The sequence below is a fragment of the Mesoplodon densirostris genome, chromosome 13 (assembly GCF_025265405.1).
Source record: "Mesoplodon densirostris isolate mMesDen1 chromosome 13, mMesDen1 primary haplotype, whole genome shotgun sequence".
NCBI lineage: Eukaryota > Metazoa > Chordata > Mammalia > Artiodactyla > Ziphiidae > Mesoplodon > Mesoplodon densirostris.
Window position 1 is genome coordinate 4,562,198 of NC_082673.1, and position 19,454 is coordinate 4,581,651.

Below are 19,454 nucleotides of genomic sequence, written 5' to 3' on the forward strand. Positions count from 1 at the left end.
TGTATAACTGAGTCACTTTGCTGTACAGCAGAGATTGTTGCAACATTGTAAATCAACTATACTTCAGTAAAAATAAAAGAGAAAGAAAGAAAATGGTACAGAGAAAGTAGAAATGCGGTGCCGTCTGTGACGTCAGGGAATGTTGGAAGAATCAGGGAAGTTTTCATGAAAAGAGCAGCCTTTGAGCTGGGTCACAACTGAAGCCTAACATTTTGTCAGGTTCAGTAAAGAAAAGATAGCAACGTGAACAAAACCAGAAGAGGGAGGCCAGTGGTTTTGTCTACACCTGTCTGTTCAGCGATGCTGGTGGATAACAGTCCCCTAAAAGCAATGGGACTGTTGGTGTTACTTGTGGCACATGATTAGATTTGTTCCTCGTATTTGAAAAATATTTCTAGTAGCAGGGTAAATCCTGCATATATACTTAAAAAAATACACGTATTTTTCTGTACGTCTTACTTTTCAGCCTGTTTCTGCATCGTTAGTATTTGGGAGTTATCGATCAATCAATCAAAAAAATAGTAAACTGCCAGTCTGCTTAATCAATACATATATGGAGTTGAATTTTGAAGACTCATCATCATCAACATCTTTGTAAGGAGAGGCTCACACACCCGACAGGGCATGTTGGCCACACTGCTCCCCTCTATTGAAAAGTATTGACAGAATAAACGATGAGGGTCATGAGGGTAATGATATTATTGATCCCTTTATTTCACATTCCATAACCTCTGAGTCATGGTACTACTCCAAGTTATACTTAGAAGAACAGAGAGAAGCTTCATTTGCTGATCATTGATTCAAGTGCTTGAAATCAACTCTGTATGGTAGCAGCCCCCAGCACAGCTGTGTATAGTTTTGAATTTGAATCATTTTGAACATAATATGAAATAAGGGCGTGACTATTTTTAGGTCCTACTTAATTATCTCCAATAATCAAGCACAAATCTTGGTATTTTTCCACTCAGTATTCCTTCTCTCTCCCTCTCCTTCTCGGTGAGATGTGAGTGAGCATGGGTGCGTGCTTGTTCAGGCACTGGGTGATAGACTGGGTGGGGTGAGGGTAGCTGGTGAACAGATGCAAATAATTGCACACGCCTGGCTTGGGAGAGCAGTAACCTGGCAGAAAGTTGCAGAGAGGTTGGTGCAACAGAGAAGCAAACAGATATAAGGGCTGTCTGCGGTGAATGATGTCCCCAAATACTCACCGTTCCTTCACCTTTCTTGTGGCTTCCTTGTTTGCCAACCTCCAACCTCCCCAAATATTTCAGTAATTTTTCAGCACTTCATACCTTCAAGGCGTCAATTTTAAAAAAAAATGTACAACGTAGGAGTTGTGAGTTTAAGTTTTATTCAGGGTGATAAATAAATTTAGATAATTTAGCTCCGAGGAAACTCTTCCAAAGAGGTAGGAAAGGAACAAGGATGGATATGATTTTTGGCTGGGAATGCGTGTAGTCCAGCATACATCCTGGTAAAATGGTACTGCTGGTCTTGAAGAACAGATATCTCAAGTTAATGATTTCAGTGTTTTTCTATGTATAGAAGATGCAAGAATCTGGGTTCATTAAAATTCTTCCTGAGATACACATCTAACTATCTAGGGGGCTGTTTTTCCGAAGCACAGAGCGTCTCATCCTGACTTAACCCTGAATCTCTCCCAGGATGCACTGTCCCTCAGCTCTGCGATGACTAATGACTGAATCCCTGTAGAGCTGGATGATGAGCAACGCTCTTTGGGCATTTTTGTTTGTTTACAAAGGAAACAGCAGCCCACTCACCTGACCTTTACCCCTAACTCAGAGCAGATATTTACTTTGGATACTGATGTACTGTAATTGTTATTTCTAAAAACTAAAAATAACTACCGTGAATAGTAACCCAAATCCTTGCTGAGCAGAGTCAAAGTGAGGTCAACTTAATAAAAAATTCAAAAGTGGCTTAGTATGGTATTTTCCTAAATAACATTTTTTTTTTCCCTAGGAAGCCACAGACACAGTTACACGATCAGGATTTTCTGACCCAATTCTGATTGGGTGGGTGAATGAGGGAAGCGCCCACAACCAATGAAATAGTTTTCACTATGGAACCTCTTCTCTATGACAAACTTGTGTCATCACAGAGCGTACAGTCGAGTCTAGAAATATTTTACATTCACTGGGCAGCTTGGAGTTAAACTGAGTTTTGAAGCAGTCCTTAGACATGGAGGCTAATATTTTCTCGATGACTCAGCAGGGGTAAAAAACTGGGATCATTTCCTGTTGACTGATTTAAGAAAGGCCTTTTTTTCACCATACTGCTCCCTCATGCATGGGAGCCTATATGTATGCAATCGGGAGGGATGAGATCCCATCACACTGAGCCAGATGCAAGCAGGAGCAAAAAGGAGCAACTGATTCAGTTGGTGTGTAAGCGTTCCTTAGTATAAAACCACATGGAGATTCACTCCCCGAAGCTCACAATGAGCTTCTGATTGCGGAAGGACAGGCCTGCTGAGAGCTGCCTGTGGAAGGTTTTGTCAGCACTTTCATTGTGATTCTAAATTTCCACAGCTTTCCACTCAACTGTAGAAAAAGTCCGGGAGTCCGTGAGGCTAAGGAGACTCCAAACCTCCAAAACTTTTAAAACATCCATAATTTTATCACTTCACACACCTGGACCATTTTATAGGGCATGAAGTTCTCCAGTGTAGCATTGAAATGTAGGCCTTTCCAGTGTGTAGGCTTCTGTGAAGGCAGGAACTACCAGATTTTCGTTAGCTAAAACATTGAGTTAAAATTCAAATTAAAAAAAAGCTAAAACACATCTGCTAGTATGTAAAAAGGCAATAGATATTTTTAACATAGACTTTTGGAATAAATGGCTGAGTAAATAAATGCATAGATTTTTAAATGCACAGATTTTTAAAACTCAATGCAGATAAGTGAAGAAGCTATTAAAGAAAAAGCATTTGAAAAAATTTCATTTTTAAAATGTTTTCTGAGCCCAGAAGAAGACATTTTTTCCAAATTTAAAGATGCTAGGGAATTTTGTGAAAGAGAGGGTACTGGATCTTCAAGAATGAGTGAAATGATTTTGAATGTAGAAATGTTTGGGAGGCAGGTTTGCTGGGCCCTGAGGAGGAAGTCAGAGCATGAGGTGCATGCGTTGTAACACTACCAACTCCCAGAAGTAGGAGGGGAATGATTTGAACTTGATCTTGAAGCTTGAGGGTCCTGAACATCTTTGTCCATATAAGGTCCAGCAACACATCTCTCAATAATGGAATACAATGTCTTAATTAAGACCTGAAAAAAACTCATCATTATTTACTGAACAAACATTTGTTGAGTCCCTATCCATGGCAGGCACTGATTTGAATGCTAGAAGAATGATGACCAAGACCAGTCAGTGAAGCAGAGGAAATGAGAGAGAAGTGGGATAATCAGAAGAGCACGGTGATGTGGTAGCCAAGGCTGTTATTTCAAAAGAGATGCTCATAAGGGAGCAGCCCAGACGAGAACTAAATAGTCTATTAGACTCTATTAGTCTATTAGGCAATGATGACATCGCTGTCATCAGGACCAAGCTTAGGAAAGAAGTAAAGATTGCAAATTAGAGGAGAAGAAATCATGGCAGCAAGGTAGAACTTCTAGACTATAAAAGGAAGAAGAAAATCAGTGAAGTGGCTAAGAGGACAAGTTTCAGGAAAGAGACATAAATGTAAGACATAAACCATGTGGTGAACGGTAGGCTTGAGAAGCAGAACAAAAGCAAAATCTTTATCTAATCCAGTTCCTGCTCTCCTACCCTAGTAGTTAACAAAGGTTAGTGTGAGTTAACAAAGGTGACACTCCCAGCAGCAGGTGGAGCTGGGACCAGAGCCCAGGGTTCAGGGCTCCTCTCATGGATAAAGGACCCCAACATGGAGACATTCCGTCATGAATGATCTTTTACGTTTTCACTCACCTGTAGCCTTCAGTGTGTTCCTTAACCACGCTGAGAATTTGCTTCTCTGATTGAAAAAGAATTTCCTGATCTAAGTCACCACGTTGTGCTAGAATCACATAAACAATGAAAAGGACCTTAACCTCCTGTGTGGCACTTGGGGGTGTCAAGTGGTCCACGTGGTCAATCTTCTTCCTTCCTTCCTTCCTGTCTCACGTGGAGAAGGGGAAGGGCACCCGTAGCGTGTTTCTAAATTTGCTATGAAATGAGGTTTCAAAATTCACATTTTCTTTCTCTTTTAAATGGATGTAAACCCATTTGAATTCATTTTCCCTAACCTTGGAATTAAATCCGAGCCTGCTCTCCCCCTGAGCGCTCTCTGTGGCCTAGGTCACTTCTGCCCTGCACGGCCAGTGCCCACTGCCCATGTTGTGATCTTGACTCTTAACCTCAGAGGTGTCCCAGTAGGGTTTTGAAACCTCAGGGATCTTCCAGCAAATGCCACTCAGACTTTGATCTGTCCACTGACCTATATTTTTAGCGTGAAGTACTTTCAGCCTTGATGTTTTTTGAAAGAATATACATTTATGAGCAAAACAAATGTGGATTTTCTTTATATTTTCTAAGCACATCGTCTCCACGCCATTAGACATGGAAACTAATCCTTTTTCCACAAGCTTATTAGCATTCATATTGTAAGTGTTGAGATATTTTCTACAGTCTAAGAAAGTGTAAGATTCCTATAATTGGTGGTCATATTTTCTTCATTTTTTAATAGACTTTATTTTTTAAAGCAGTTTTAGGTTCACAGCAAAATTGAGGGGAAGGCACAGAGGTTTCCCATACAGTCCCTGCCTCCACAGAGGCATGGCTTTCCCCAGTATCAACATCTCCACCAGAGGGTACGTTTGTTACCAGGGATGAACCTATATTGACACATCATTATCACTCAAAATCCATAGTTTACATGGGCTTCACTCTTGGTGTTGTACACTCTGTGGGTTTGGACAAATGTATAATGACATATATCCATCATTATAATATCATACAGAGTATTTTCGCTGCCCTAAAAATCCTCCATTCTCCTCTTGTTCATCCCTCCCTCCCCCCAATCCCTGGCAGCCACTGATCTTTTTACTGTCTCCATAGCTTTTCCCTTTGCAGGATGTCATATAGTTGGAATCATACAGTCTGTAGGCTTTTCAGATAGGCTTCTTTCACTTAAGTCATATGCATTTTTTAAAAACAGGTCTTTATTCAAAATCAGCTGTCCAAAATGACTTAACCTCTACGTAATAAGCAAATTTAAGGTTACACAGCAGCCTTCTTTTTCTCTGAGGTGGGTTTCTTTTCTGCGGGCTTCTTTTCAGCTGCTGGTTTCTTGGTCACTGCAGACTTGTTTCCCACCAAAAGCTTCTTCTGCTTCTTAAGGCCAACAGCCTCTTTTCCTTTCTTTCCCAGCACAGGCTCTTGCCTGGTACCCCCTTCTCATCTGATTTGGCTTCTAGTGCTTCTGCTGCCCTATCCATCTGGATTTTGTGGTACTTGGCCTGGCTAAGAATGGTGTTCCGGCACATGGTCTTTGCATGTGGGTTTAGCTTCAGTGTGATTCTCAGGCTTTTCGGTGGACTCCTCTTCGGGACTCTGATGAATCCTGTCGCATGCTGCCCGGAGAGCTCTTGGATCTCTGGGCTTTTCAAGATTCTGCTAAGGTCTGTACTGAGCATCATGTGCATGGAGATTGTAGTTACTCTTGAGGGGAGCAGCTTTACACCAAGTGCCATACAGCTCCTCTAACTTGCGGAAAGCACCTTCAGTCCAAATGCAGGAACGTAGCACGTGCCCACCAGGAGCAAGTTCCAAAAGGTTCGATTTGTTCACGTTAGGCAGAGTAATTCCAGGGATGTTTCTGAAGGCCTTGATGACGTGCCCCCTACAGATGATGCAGGGTCCCCTCGCTGGATACAGTGACGGTCTCTCATTTTGCCTTTGCCAGGTCTCATTTGCTGAGAGGCGTAGACCTTTTTGATATCATTCCAGGCTTTAAGTTTCTTCAGAAGCAAAACAACCTCCTTGGTCCTCTTGTAGCCTTCATCTTTATCTTCAACCACCAAAGGAAGTTCAGGAACTTCCTCAATACGATGACCTTTAGACACGACCAGCGCTGGTAACGCCGAGGCAGCCAGTGCAGGGCAGATGGCGTATCCCTTCAGTGTTGTACTCAGTCTGCGGTGCTAGTGTCACCAGGTCTTGGTTGGTGCAAACATGCAGCCCCCAGGACACATATTTCCAGAAGCATCCCGGCCAGAGTGGTGAGTCCTGCCACCCTGAACCCTGGGAATTCGAGCCACAGCTCTGGCAGCACCCAAGACTCAGCACTGGTTTGATGACCTGCTAATTCACTGACAGCATAGGGCTGTCTGTTGTTTTTGCACAAGTTGGTGTGAACAAAGTTCACAATATCTGGTCGAATGGGAGCCTTGAACACAGCAGGCAAAGTGACATTTTTGCCAGATGACTCCCCCTTTTCGGAGTACACTGATATCAGTGGACGAGCACACGCCAGGGCCATGCTCCTCTCAACCTGCGGCTCCCACAAGAAAATAAGTCATATGCATTTAAGGTCCTTCCATGTCTCTTCATGGCTTTTGAGCTCATCTCTTTTTGTGCTGAATAATATTCCACTGTCTGGATGGACCACCGTTTATTTATCCATTCACCTACTGAAGGACATCTTGGTTGCTTCTAAGTTTTGGCAATTACAAATAAAGCTGCTGTAAACATTTGTGTGAAGGTTTTTGTGTGGACATAAATCTTTCAATTCCTTTAGGAAAATATCAATGATTATATGATAAAAGTATGTTTAGTTTTGTAAGAAACCACCAAACTGTCTTCCAGGGTGGCTGTACCATCTTGTATCCCCACCAGCAATGAATGACAATTTCTCCCCAGCATTTGATGTTATCAGTGTTTTGGATTTTGGCCATTTTAGTAGGTGTATAGTGGTATCTCACTGCTGTTTTAGGTTGCATTTTCTTGATGACATATGATCTGGAGCATCTTTTTATATGCTTTTTTGCCATCTGTATTTCTTCTTTGGTGAGGTGTCTGTTAAGGTCTTCCACCCACTTTTTGAGTTGGGTGGGTTGTTGTATTTCTTTATTGTTGAGTTTTAAGGGTTCTTTGTATATTTTGAATAATAATCCTTTATCAGTTGTCTTTTGCAAATACTTCCTCTCAGTCTGTGGCTTGTCATTTTGTTTTCTTGATGGTGCTTTTCACAGAGCAGGAGTTTTTCATTTTAATGATTTTCAGCTTATCCATTATTTATTCTATGGATCATGCCTTTGGTGTTGCATCTAAAAAGTCATCACTATACTCAAGGTCATCTAAATTCTCTCCTATGTTATCTGCTAAGGGTTTTATAGTGTTGCATTTTGCATTTAGTGTGATCCATTTTAAGTTTTATGAAGTTTATACGGTTTGTGTCTAGATTCCATTTTTGTTGCACGTGGATGTCTAGTTGTTCCAGGACTACTTGTTGGAAAGACTATCTTTTCTCTGTTGACTTTGTTCCTTTGTCAAACATCAATTGACTACATTTATGTGGGCCTATTCTAGACCCTCCATTCTGTTCTATTGACCTGTTTGTCAATTTTTCACCAGTATCACACTTTTTGATTACTGGAGCTTTATAGAAAATCTTCTAGTTGGGTAGGGTCAGTCCTCCTCCTTCAGTATTACATTGGTTGTACTGGGTCTTTTGCTCTCCACATGAACTTTAGAATTAGTTTATCAATATCCACAAAATTACTTGCTGGGATTTTGATTGGGATTGAATTGAATCTATAGATCAAGTGGGGAAGAACTGACATCTTGCCAATATTGGATCTTCTTTTTTTACTTCCATGAACCTTTCCATTTATTTAGTTCTTTGATTTCTTTCATTAGAGTTTTATAGCTTTCTTCATATAGATATTGTGCATATTTTGTTAGATATATAACTTACTATTTCATTTTGGGGGGTGCTAATGCAAATGATATTTAAGGTAAAGGGCATGAGAGACTGCTTCTCAGGTTATAACACAATAGTTGAAAGTCATAATGCCTAACGACAATGACACTAGTCCCCAACCTCCACCACCACCCAGAGGATGAGAGAGAGATGCAGGCTGCCTCCTCAAGGAACAGAATGGAGAGAGAGTTCCGATTCAACAGACTTTGTTGTGATCTTGGCTCCACCACCTAATAACTTTGAGCTGCGGCTCATTTCGCTACTTGTCTGCATCTATTTCTTCATCAGAGGAGGGGGGAAAGCAATCCCTACCTCATAAGAAAAGCACCTAGAAGAATTTGCTGAGACATTGTGAAGGACAAATGCCCTGAATCAGACTCAGCATATGGCAGGTACTCAAAAAGCATCCTCTTACATCACATGGGGAATAGTTAACTCTGATGTCTTGGTACAGACAATGAGAAAAAAGATCATTTATAACTAAGATATCAACCATACCACCAAGACTGTACTACCAATTCAGGGAATTAGGAATACCACATCACTGCTTCTTCCTGGAAGGAAGGAAGGAAGGAAGGAAGGAGGAAGGAAGGAAGGAAGGAAGGAAGGTAGAAAAAGTCAACAAACTGAAATATCAAAAGTCAAAGAAAAACACCAGAACTCCGTAAGTTCATTGCGCGTCCATGCCCCGGTGGTGCCTCAATTCTTCACTTACTTGATGCTTGTCAGGATGTCTAATTCTTTGCTTGCACCTAGTGAATACGGGGCGGGGGGAATGTGAAACAGTAATCTGATATTATCAGACCCTAGAAAGGTACTTCTGGAAACACGAATTGGATTTTCTTCAGCCTTTTTTAATTTAGTGCATTCTAGGAGAAGATCACACCTCTCCTAACACTTATAAAGACAATTTGTGAGCGAGATTGTGCACAAGTAATACCTATTGGATGCTCCAGGCAACGTGTTGCCATGGTACCAATCAGATTTCATCTTCATCGGGGAATAGAAATTAAAACTGAGTGTAACTGTTTTTGTTGGTCCCCACAAGCAGTGTGAGGGTTTGAAAAGGGAGGAGGTCTAGTTTTGTTGCTGTTTTCTGGTTTCAAAACAATACTACATTAAAATGAGTACATGGGCTTCCCTGGTGGCGCAGTAGTTGAGAGTCTGCCTGCTAATGCAGGGAACACGGGTTCGAGTCCTGGTCTGGTAGGATACCACATGCCATGGAGCAACTGGGCCCGTGAGCCACAACTACTGAGCCTGCGCGTCTGGAGCTTGTGCTCCACAACAAGAGAGGCCACGACAGTGAGAGGCCCACACACTGCGATGAAGAGTGGCCCCATCTCACCGCAACTAGAGAAAGCCCTTGCACAGAAACGAAGACCCAACACAGCCAAAAATAAATAAATAAATAAATAAAATGAGTACACTCCAATGAGTTCAGAGAAACAAAGAATCCCCCAAAGGAGCTCATTATTCCTATAAATTTACATTATCAAAGGATGCGGAGGGCTTCCCTGGTGGCGCAGTGGTTGAGAGTCTGCCTGCCGATGCAGGGGACACGGGTTCGTGCCCCGGTCCGGGAAGATCCCACATGCTGAGGAGCGGCTGGGCCCGTGAGCCATGGCCACTGGGCCTGCGCGTCCGGAGCCTGTGCTCTGCAACGGGAGAGGCCACAGCAGTGAGAGGCCCGCGTACCACAAAAAAAAAAAAAAAAGAAAAAGTTCCTCTTTAATCTCACCTTTTAGAAAATATATAACCTCACTCATGTGTATGTTATGCTTAACCCTTTAGAAAGAACCAAGAGGAGAGACATTTTACATTTTATTGTACCAACCGAAAGAATCCAAAAAAAGCTGGTAGTGAATGTGATAGAAACAAAAACGTATCCTGTGCCTTCAAATTCTGTGTGCTGCCTGTTTTTCTCTATCAATTGTTTAGCTATTTCATAGGTACAATATTTTTAAATTCTTATAAATCCATTTTATTTAATGCATATATAAAGAGGCTCAAAACAGAACAGCTACTGTCTGAACTAGAATATACCCATGCTTCATGAAATATCAAGACATCGAAACACTCATCATTTTATAGGACTACGATACAGCCAATGATCACCAACATGAAGCATCCTTTCATACCAAATGTAGTAACATTCAAATGCATAGGGACCCTTCCTGGGTCAGGGTGTGTATTACATCTCCACTTGTTGGGAGTGCACCGGGCCTCCTCTGACCTGTCCCAGTCAGCCTGCTCCACGCATGACCTTCACATGATGCACGGAGCCCAGCAGTCCAGCTGGGAGCGGGAGGTGCTGAGTGACGCCAACAGCCTGCCCTCCTTGGGTGAAACTGAGGGTCTGGACTGAGAGAGATGCAGGGAGCGAGAGCCTCACCCTCATGACCACACCCACCCAAAGTAGAGCTTCCATCCCCCTGAGCTGGGGGCGGGGAGGAGTAACGTGAGCAGGTCCTGGCTCAGTGGAACAGTGTCTGGCTGTTCTTACAGAGATACTGCAAATGTTCTTGAACAGATGTTTCTCCATTTAATATAGTCCTTTAGGACAATTTTCAGAGACTTGGGGTGGTTTTTTAAAAAAATAATTTTCAGCAGATAAAGGGTTGTTTCACTGGAGAGAGGGTCTACCTAGCTCTTAACTCTTCCATTTAGGGAGTCAACCTTGCCTTAAATTCTTTTAAATTCTTACAAGCATGGCAATCTGAATATTTACCTTCTTTTCATGATAGGATCAGAAGGGTGTCATTTAATATTAATCAATATGTCACTTTATAAGTTTTCATACACGTGTTCAGGCATCTCAATGAGATAATTTCCTTTAAGGTCAAATGTATATATCTTATTCTTATTGGCACATTCTCAATTCTGGAATAAAAAAGAGCAATGTTTTGCTCTTAAATTTTGCATATTGTCATGCTTCCCCAGCCATGTCTACCTCATAGGACAATGGAGAATAATAGGTCCTGTTAATCCCATATCAAGCTCTAGCAACCTCAGATTGCACCCAGGAATTTAATAGCAATAATTGATTTCCACTGATGATCTCACCACTCAGATCTCTGTTGTGAGCTGAATTGTGACACCCCCAAATTCACGTTGACATCCAAACGCCTAGTCCCTGAGGCTGTGACCTTATTTAAAAATAAGAGTGTTGGGCTTCCATGGTGGCGCAGTGGTTGGGAGTCCGCCTGCCGATGCAGGGGACACGGGTTCGTGCCCCGATCCCGGAGGATCCCATGTGCCGCAGAGCGGCTGGGCCCGCGAGCCATGGCCGCGGAGCCTGTGTGTCCGGAGCCTGTGCTCCGCAACGGGAGAGGCCACAGCAGTGAGAGGCCCGCGTACAGCAAAAAAAAAAAAAAAAAAAAAAAAAAAGAGTGTTACAGATGTAATTAGTCAAGATGACACCATTAGGGTGAGACCTAACCCAGTATTACTGGTCTACTTCTAAAAAGGGGAGATTTGGACACAGATACACAGACACACACACACGCACGCACGCACACACACACACACGGACAACACCATGAGAGAATGGGAATTATACTGCCACAAGCCAGGGAACCATCAGAAGCTGGGAGACCTGGGACAGATCCTTCCCTCGGACCTTCAGGGGGAGCACACCTCTGCCAACACCTTAGTCTCCAATCTCTAGCCTCTAGAACTGTGAGACAATAGATATCTGTTGCTTAAGCCACTCGGTTTGTGGTGCTTTGTTACGGAGGCCCTAGCAAACTAGTACAATCTTCCTACTGATGGAAAACGATTTCTTGATGGCTAGTATGTTACTCCAATCACCTGCAACTTACTCAGAATTTATGTAATGTTCAGAAGACCTGAGATTTTTACAAACTCAACCCTTTAAAAGAAAGAGCCATAGGGGGGATGGATAATTTGGGAGATTGGGATTGACATATACACACTACAGTGCATAAAAAAGATAATAACTAAGGACCTACTGTATAGAACAGGGAACTCCACTCAATACTCTGTAATGACCTATATGGGAATAGAATCTAAAAAAGAGTGGATATATGTATATGTATAACAGATTCACTTTTCTGTACACTGGAAACTAACACAACATTGTAAATCAACTATACTCCAATAAAAATTAATTTAAAAATAAATAAACAAAATAAAATTTGACATGCAAAAAAATAAATAAGACAAAATAAAATAAAGAGCCATGTAAGATGAAGACTACATAGTGGCTAATGAATACTGTCAGTCTCCTGGAATCCAATAGAAAATGTATTGGGCGAAGTGCCTTTAACATGAAATTTCCAAGGGAAAATGGAATAAATCAACTGGCAAGTAGTAAAGAAAGAACATGAATAAGCTATTCAAGTGAGAAACTTAAAATCAGTGCTAGATTTTATCTCCTGCAGCGTCAACCCCAGGGTTTCACAATCTTTTTCTCATTTAACACATATGTATCGAGTGCCTCTCATTTGCTAGTCTCTCGTTTGCTAGGCTCTTTTTGTCCCAGTGCTTATTATTTAGTACCTGGTGAAACAAAGTGAAGCTGTAAGCCTGTCTTCAAGTCCCTGGCAGCCCACTCTCGTCTTGCAGAGTTTCTGCACCTCCTATGGAAACAAATCCATGTGCTTAGGTTGCTAGAACCTGCTAGAACCTATACATGTAATATTTCTCTTTCTCTCTGTCTGCCCAAGGCTCACGGTCAAAGTCCCTGCCGGGGGCTGGTTTCTGCGCTCTAACAGTTATGTGCAAGCTGTACCGGGGCCTCTTCAGTAACCCCTGAACCCAGGGGAAAATGCTAAGGGAAAGAACTAAATTCTGACAAATGGAAACTGGCCTGTGGTTGTCTCAATTTCCAGTAAGGTTGTCCATATGTAGGTCAGGAGGTAAATTTAATGACTCATTTGTGAGCATGTGGGGGCTTCTGGCTGAAGTATACTTAAAAACAAGAAGAAAAATCTAAACAAAAAAAATCTTTCTTCCTCTAGTTAACTTCTTGCCTTTGTGCTTCTAGTGATGTTTTTGTGATTCACACTAAAACACTGAGGAAGTTAGGTTAATGGTATCATGTGTCCATTTCAATGTAAAATTTATGATTAGCTATATAAGACTTAATAATAAATATAATTTTTACATCAAAAAGAAATTAATCTTCATCCTGTATCATTTGCTGTCACGCTAGAGAATTCTTAAAAGGCTTTTTCACAAAGTAAGCACTGCATTTTTGTTCCATCCACACACATTATAGTTTGCATCAAATGATTATTTTCCTCAACGTATAGGAGATCCTGATGTTGTAAAACAGTCTTTGGGACTTTCTCCTTCTGTCTGCATAAGCTTAGACTGTGGGGATGGAGAGGAGACTCCTGTTTCACTAAAGCTCCGTGCTCTGCACACAAGTTATTATTTGAATCACTGTCCCACGTATTGATTTTCAAAACATCGTTTTGCTTTCTCCTGCTGGTCTTCTCCATACCCCAGCTTCTGGCCCTAAGCCACCTGGAGCTGGCTGCTCCCCCAGGGCCACAGTGGTGACCTTGACAATGAGTTGGCTCCTTGTGTATTGCCAGGTGCACTGAGAGATTTAATTATCTGAGGGAGCCCCCCAATAGATTATAGAAAAAACTTGGAAGTCCTTCTCATGTTTTTCCTTTCCTGCTACCAAATTTTTAAATCTAAAAATACATTTGAGTTCCCAAATTGGCAGGTTACATGGTGAGTTTGATTAAGTGCTTTACTCTAAAACACCGCAAAAGTTTGACAACATTCTCTGTGGGCCTATGAATCATGCGAAAATGACTTGCCTCCCTTACAAGAGCAACTACAGTGAGATATTCTTTCTTATAATATTGACAAGAATCCAAGTGTTTGACAATGTCCTCTGTTGGGGACACTGTGGAGAAACAGGAGCCCCCATGCGTCGATGATGGGGTGTACAGTGATTGAAGAATATCTAACAAAGTTTATCCTTGCACCCTCCTTGACCCAGCAAACCCACTTCTTAGAATCTACCCTGAGATACGCCTCCAAAATATGAAACAATGCTTTCAGGTTTATTCATTACAGTATTACTAATAATAATAAAAATTGAATCGGCCCAAATGTCCATTAATAAAGGACTGGTTGAAAAAATATGATATAACAAGGATCATTCATGGATGAAGCCACGTGAGAAAAGGTCGATGGGAGAAGTCATAACGTAGAGATCAGACTGTCTTAGCATCATAGAAAGTGGACAGCAAGACCTAGGGTATCTTCCTAAATGAAGCAACATGAAGGACTCATGACCACTTCCTCTCCAGAAAAGAAGGAAAATGTAATCGAGTTAACACCACAAGGAATCAAACAGAAAATTCTAAATTATGGGGATTCTAAAGCATAACTGGTGTTCTGAAGTAAGGATGGAATGACAAATGAATGGAACACACTTCTGGAAGAAGAAAGAAAAGGAAAGAAGGAAGGGAGGGAGGGAAACAGATGAAGCAAATGTGGCAAAATATTAATAATTGTTGAAGTCATGTGGTGATATATGGAGGTTTATCATACTAGTCCTTCCACTATTGTTTTGTTTGAAACTTTTCTTAATGAAAAATAAGAAAATGTTTAGTCTTATGATACATAGAAACCCTGGATCAGCTTGGCTCTCTCTGCTGTCTGCAATATCCAACCCAGCTGCAGATGACAGTATACCTGACAGTGACATGCACTTGACTCCTAGTTTCAGGTGAATATTCAAAGCACAGAAGTTGGGTTGATAATAATAAACAAACATTCCTTTTAAAGAGATTGAACTATCTTGAAGCACTAACCACAAAACATAGCTTAACTGGTAACATAGGACATATGCAAGAAATAGACATAAGAAAATGACAAAAACAACATCTCAGTTTGATAGCCAAGATACAAGACTAGACTGCTTTTCTGAAGCCTGAAAGAATCCCATTGTCAGCGCCCTTCTAAGCAAAAGAAAACCAACACAGATTTTACATTCGCTGACAATTTTAACTAGTTTCCCCTTCATTCACTCTCCCTTCTGACTGCATAAATGTGGATGGAAGAATGAAGACATGGTTCATGCCTGCAAGATGCTTACTGCCTGTAAGGTATTTAGACATCAGCATAACTTAAGTATAGGAGGTCCTTACTATTTGAAGAAAATTGATACTAGAAAAGATCAAGTTAAAATAGCTCTCATAAATAAAGGTTAAAACTTGACTGAAAATACTGAGATCTAAAAAATTGAATCTTTATCTTAAAAAATGAAACTAAACATAATGAAAATAGATTTGTTTTATTGTATTTAATAAGACGTAGTTTATACTACACCATGCACAGATTCATAAAACAAAGAACTACACATGTTGATGGAGGGCATGGGCATAATCTTACAAACAACTTGTATAATCATATAATATAACACCCTCATTCCCTGTTTGACTTTCACAGCAGGATCATAAAGAGAATTATTTTAAAATGCACACACAGGGCTTCCCTGGTGGCACAGTGGTTGAGAGTCCGCCTTCCGATGCAGGGGACACGGGTTCGTGCCCAGGTCCGGGAAGATCCCACATGCCGCGGAGCGGCTGGGCCCGTGAGCCATGGCCGCTGAGCCTGCGCGTCCGGAGCCTGTGCTCTGCAACGGGAGAGGCCACAGCAGTGAGAGGCCCACGTACCACAAAAAAAAAAAAAAAAAAAAAAAAAAAATGCACACACAGTTCACCAGCTTTCTCATAAGCATCTCTTAATCAGGTCAAATCATTCTCTTTAGAAGCACCTATTGTGTCAGTAATTATCATTTTTTATTTTCTCTTCTTCAATTATCTAATCTTGGCCAATATCCATTTATGTTGCTTGTGATTTAGGGTTCCCCATCATCAGTTTCATCAACTTCATGAAATTCCATATATTTTCACCTTCACTTTATAATCGCTTTGCATTTTGCCATCCAAAACCCAGCAAGACTGACCAAGAGAGACCACCAGAATAGTTGCAAGTGTTAATCAGGAAGACATGACTGAGGGAGCGAATTGTGCAAGAGGTCAATTTATTAGTAATTTTCCTTCTCTGTGAAGTGGTAGACTTACAGCTAATGATCCCTTCTGTATATATCAATGTAGCCATGGGCAGCGCCTCCTTCTCTGGAGGTATCACATCACCTGAGGAGATTTATGAAGTGATCTGGGTTAGGAATCATTTGAGAAAGTTCCTCAAATAACTATGACAAGTCCCCCTTTCCATGGAGAACCACTGAGGAAGACTGTGGTACACTGAGCATATGCAGTTTTTTCCAAGTAAGATGATAAGAGATAGAATAGTAGATTTTTAGGGAGAAAAGACTCTTGATATCCCACCAGGCGTATGTGCACTTTGAAAGAATGGAAAAGATAAAATTTTCCCTCCATCCTCGAAACCTTCCTCTCTCTCTTCAAAACTGGCCAGCCCAAGCGGAAAGGCTTCCTAGGAGTGATGCATACACAGATTCAGCCAGCCACCCCACAGAGAGGGAGGGACAATGATTCCACTGGTCACCGTTCCCCTTGCCCAGCCCCACTTGGCCAAATTCGGGAGCAAATGAGAGCTGATCCGTGACTGGAGGGTCTTGTTCAGATATTGTTTGGATTTGGCCCAGTGCTGTCATTATGCAGATCTCATTTCTATTTTTGCAAATTTCCGTATCAGCCCAAAATAGCACGCTATGTGAAAATACATCTGAATAGAGTTGTTCTTTATTGATTGGATTACAAAATTAAGGTGGGGCGGCCTCACCTTTCCTTAAGGTGCGGAAAGGACACCAGTGGAAGTACTGTTCATCTTTGAACACTTCATCTTTGCTTGTGAATGAACAGGCTCTGTGGCCTTAGTAAATCCCTTCACCTCCCTGGGCCTTCATCTTTTAAAATGAAGACACTGAAAAAACACAATCTAGCATCAGATTCATAACCATCAGGAGGATACAAGAAAGAATTAGAAAGGAATGAAAAGACAAGGCTGTAAGGAAACGGGGTTTGATGGCACCCTGAAGACATTTATTTCTTAAAATTTAAAGCCCAATAAAACATGTCGGCAAATTCATTGTAAGAGCAGCCAGGTGACCTTTTCACAACCTTTAAGGTTCTTGTTGCCTTCGGATATTAAGATCTGAAAAAAATAGCGTTTTGCTGAAACATTTATTTTATTTGGAAAATATTAAGTATTTGAGGGTTTATAGAAACAGCAACAGTTTTCTACAAAAGTTCACATGCCTGTTGAATTCCGTAAAGTCTCAAATTTAAGATTTTATTATTATGCATCAAGGCAACATTGGATACACAAGAACACCGTCCATCCCTCTGTCTACCACCAACAAAGATCTCTGAGAATTAGGAAGTTATTGAGTTGTTGTCTTGATTTACCTGAAGGAAGGAGGTTTCTTCAGAGTGGGATTGGAGTCTGTCTTCTGCCCCTGACTTAGTAGCAGGGAGTTTGGATTCCCCACACCTGTGTCCTGACGGGACTATATTGACATCACCACTTCAAACTCTCCAGGTCTAACATTTTCTACACCCATTACTGTCCACATGTACAGAAGATGGACGTCTGATACAGAAGGAAGCAGAAAGAACCAGAGGAAAAAGATACAATTCAGCCTAAAGTCCAAGTGGCATTTATAGCCACTTTTTCTGGAACAAGCCAGTAGCTATATACAATATGTTTGTGCGTTAACTTCTTCCCAGTGACAGCTCATAAGTTACCTGTTCACTATGTGAGCATAATGGTCCCTGTAATCTTGATTTTTACCTGATTTTATTAAACCTCTCCTCCTATTTCTGTCCATCATTTAAAATTCTTGTTTCTCTTCCCATCCCCACCATAAAATGTGTAGAAATGCACTAGACACTTTGAGATCTTTGACTAAGGGCACAGACAGGAATCCCAATATGTAATCCCGTTGTCTTTGAGAAGGAAACCATTCACATAGTTCTCGAGATGACCTGGGTGGTCCTGTCAGTCAGGTGTCCAGGGAGGGCTTGTTGACAGCCTTGGACCAGACAGAAGAGCTCACTGAACATACCATACCATTCTCCTGGGCAGAAAAGCTGGGTGGGCAAAGTGAACTCAAATCAGAAGAGAGAGGGCAAGCCCTATGCAGCCATGGTAAGGCTGGAAGGACAGAGCAGAGATGGGAGCAGCCCCACGCTCAGGGTGCTGGAGGGGAGGGGGCTTCAAGGGGCTTTGGGGCCCCCAGTCCACTCTTAAGCTGTTGGGTTTCTCCCACTGTCCCCAATGTGCTAAGAACAGGCTCCTCTCTCATAAATCTCACACTCTAAGGCAGATGAGACTTCGCCTGTACCTTTGTCCTGGAAGTCTTGAACTTGAGTGCCATGTGGAGTCACCCAGAGAAACACACTGAAGGAATATGAAGAGAAAATCACTTCAGAGAAGACAGCCAACGCAGAAGTCAGCTTCCCAAATTACAAATCTTTTACAAGTTTCAAATCCTGAGGAAACCAACACAAGGAGCAAAGAACCTTCCTAGACCTAAAATTCTCTGGCCTGTGAGAGGCTGTCTCCAGTTTCCCACCTGCTCCCTGGATTCAGCCAATGCCATCTTACTTGCGTCCTATAGTAGTGATCTGCCTAAATGTTGTCTGGAGGTCAGAGCCTTAAAGGCGGGCAGTGGGAGGGGTGCAGGTGGGCGGCGCATTGACTCAGCCTCCCTCCGCAGCTCCCACCCCGCAGGTCCATGCTTCCCGCCTTGCTCAGGACAGGGCACTTCATTAGGACCCGCCCAGGGAAAGCATCGAGCAGCCAAGGGTCAGTGGTGGGTGGAAATGAGCAGGGACGGTGCTTTGCTGCAGACTCCCCACTTGGTGTCGAGCAGATACCAGTCAGGGACTTTGTGCCCCACTTGCGCCACCTGTGACCCAGGAGAACGCCCCACCTGAGCCGGCCATCCTGAGGGCGGCGTCGCTCGTGAGCAAAATGGTCCAGCGCCTACCATCCAGAACACAGAGCACAGAGAGAGCACGAGGCTTTTTTTTTTTTAATATTTCACAAAAAAATTATTAGAACTAATAAAACAACTTAGCAAAGTTTGAAGAATATGAAATCAACATATACACATCACTTGCATTTCTGCACATTAACAATGAACAATCTGAAAAAGAAATTAAGAGAACAATTCCATTTACAATAGCATCAAAAAGAATAAAATACTTAGGTATAAGCTTAACCAAAGACATGAAAGACTTGTACACTGAAAACTACAGCGTTATTGAAAGAAATTAAGGAAGACATAAATAAATGCAAAGACATCCCATGTTCATGAACTATTGTAAAAATGTCCATATTACACAAAACTACCTACAGATTTAATGCAATCCCTATCAAAATCCCCTATTTTTGCAGAAATAGAAGAAACGACTCCAAAATTGATATGTAACCACAAAGGACCCTCAATAACGAAAGCAAACTTGAAGACCTCACACTTTCTTTTGAAATGAAGTTTTCTTGTTATTATGGCATTTTAATTATC

At 41.7% G+C, this 19,454-nt stretch overlaps 1 protein-coding gene and 1 pseudogene across 1 annotated transcript in view; one reads left to right on the forward strand and one right to left on the reverse strand.

Moving 5' to 3' along the window:
- XKR4 (XK related 4) overlaps positions 1–19,454 on the forward strand; it is a 322,931-nt gene that overhangs the window by 205,214 nt on the left and 98,263 nt on the right. The gene's annotated exons all lie outside the window — the stretch shown is intronic.
- Positions 5,239–6,499, reverse strand: LOC132501058 (large ribosomal subunit protein uL4-like; annotated as a pseudogene).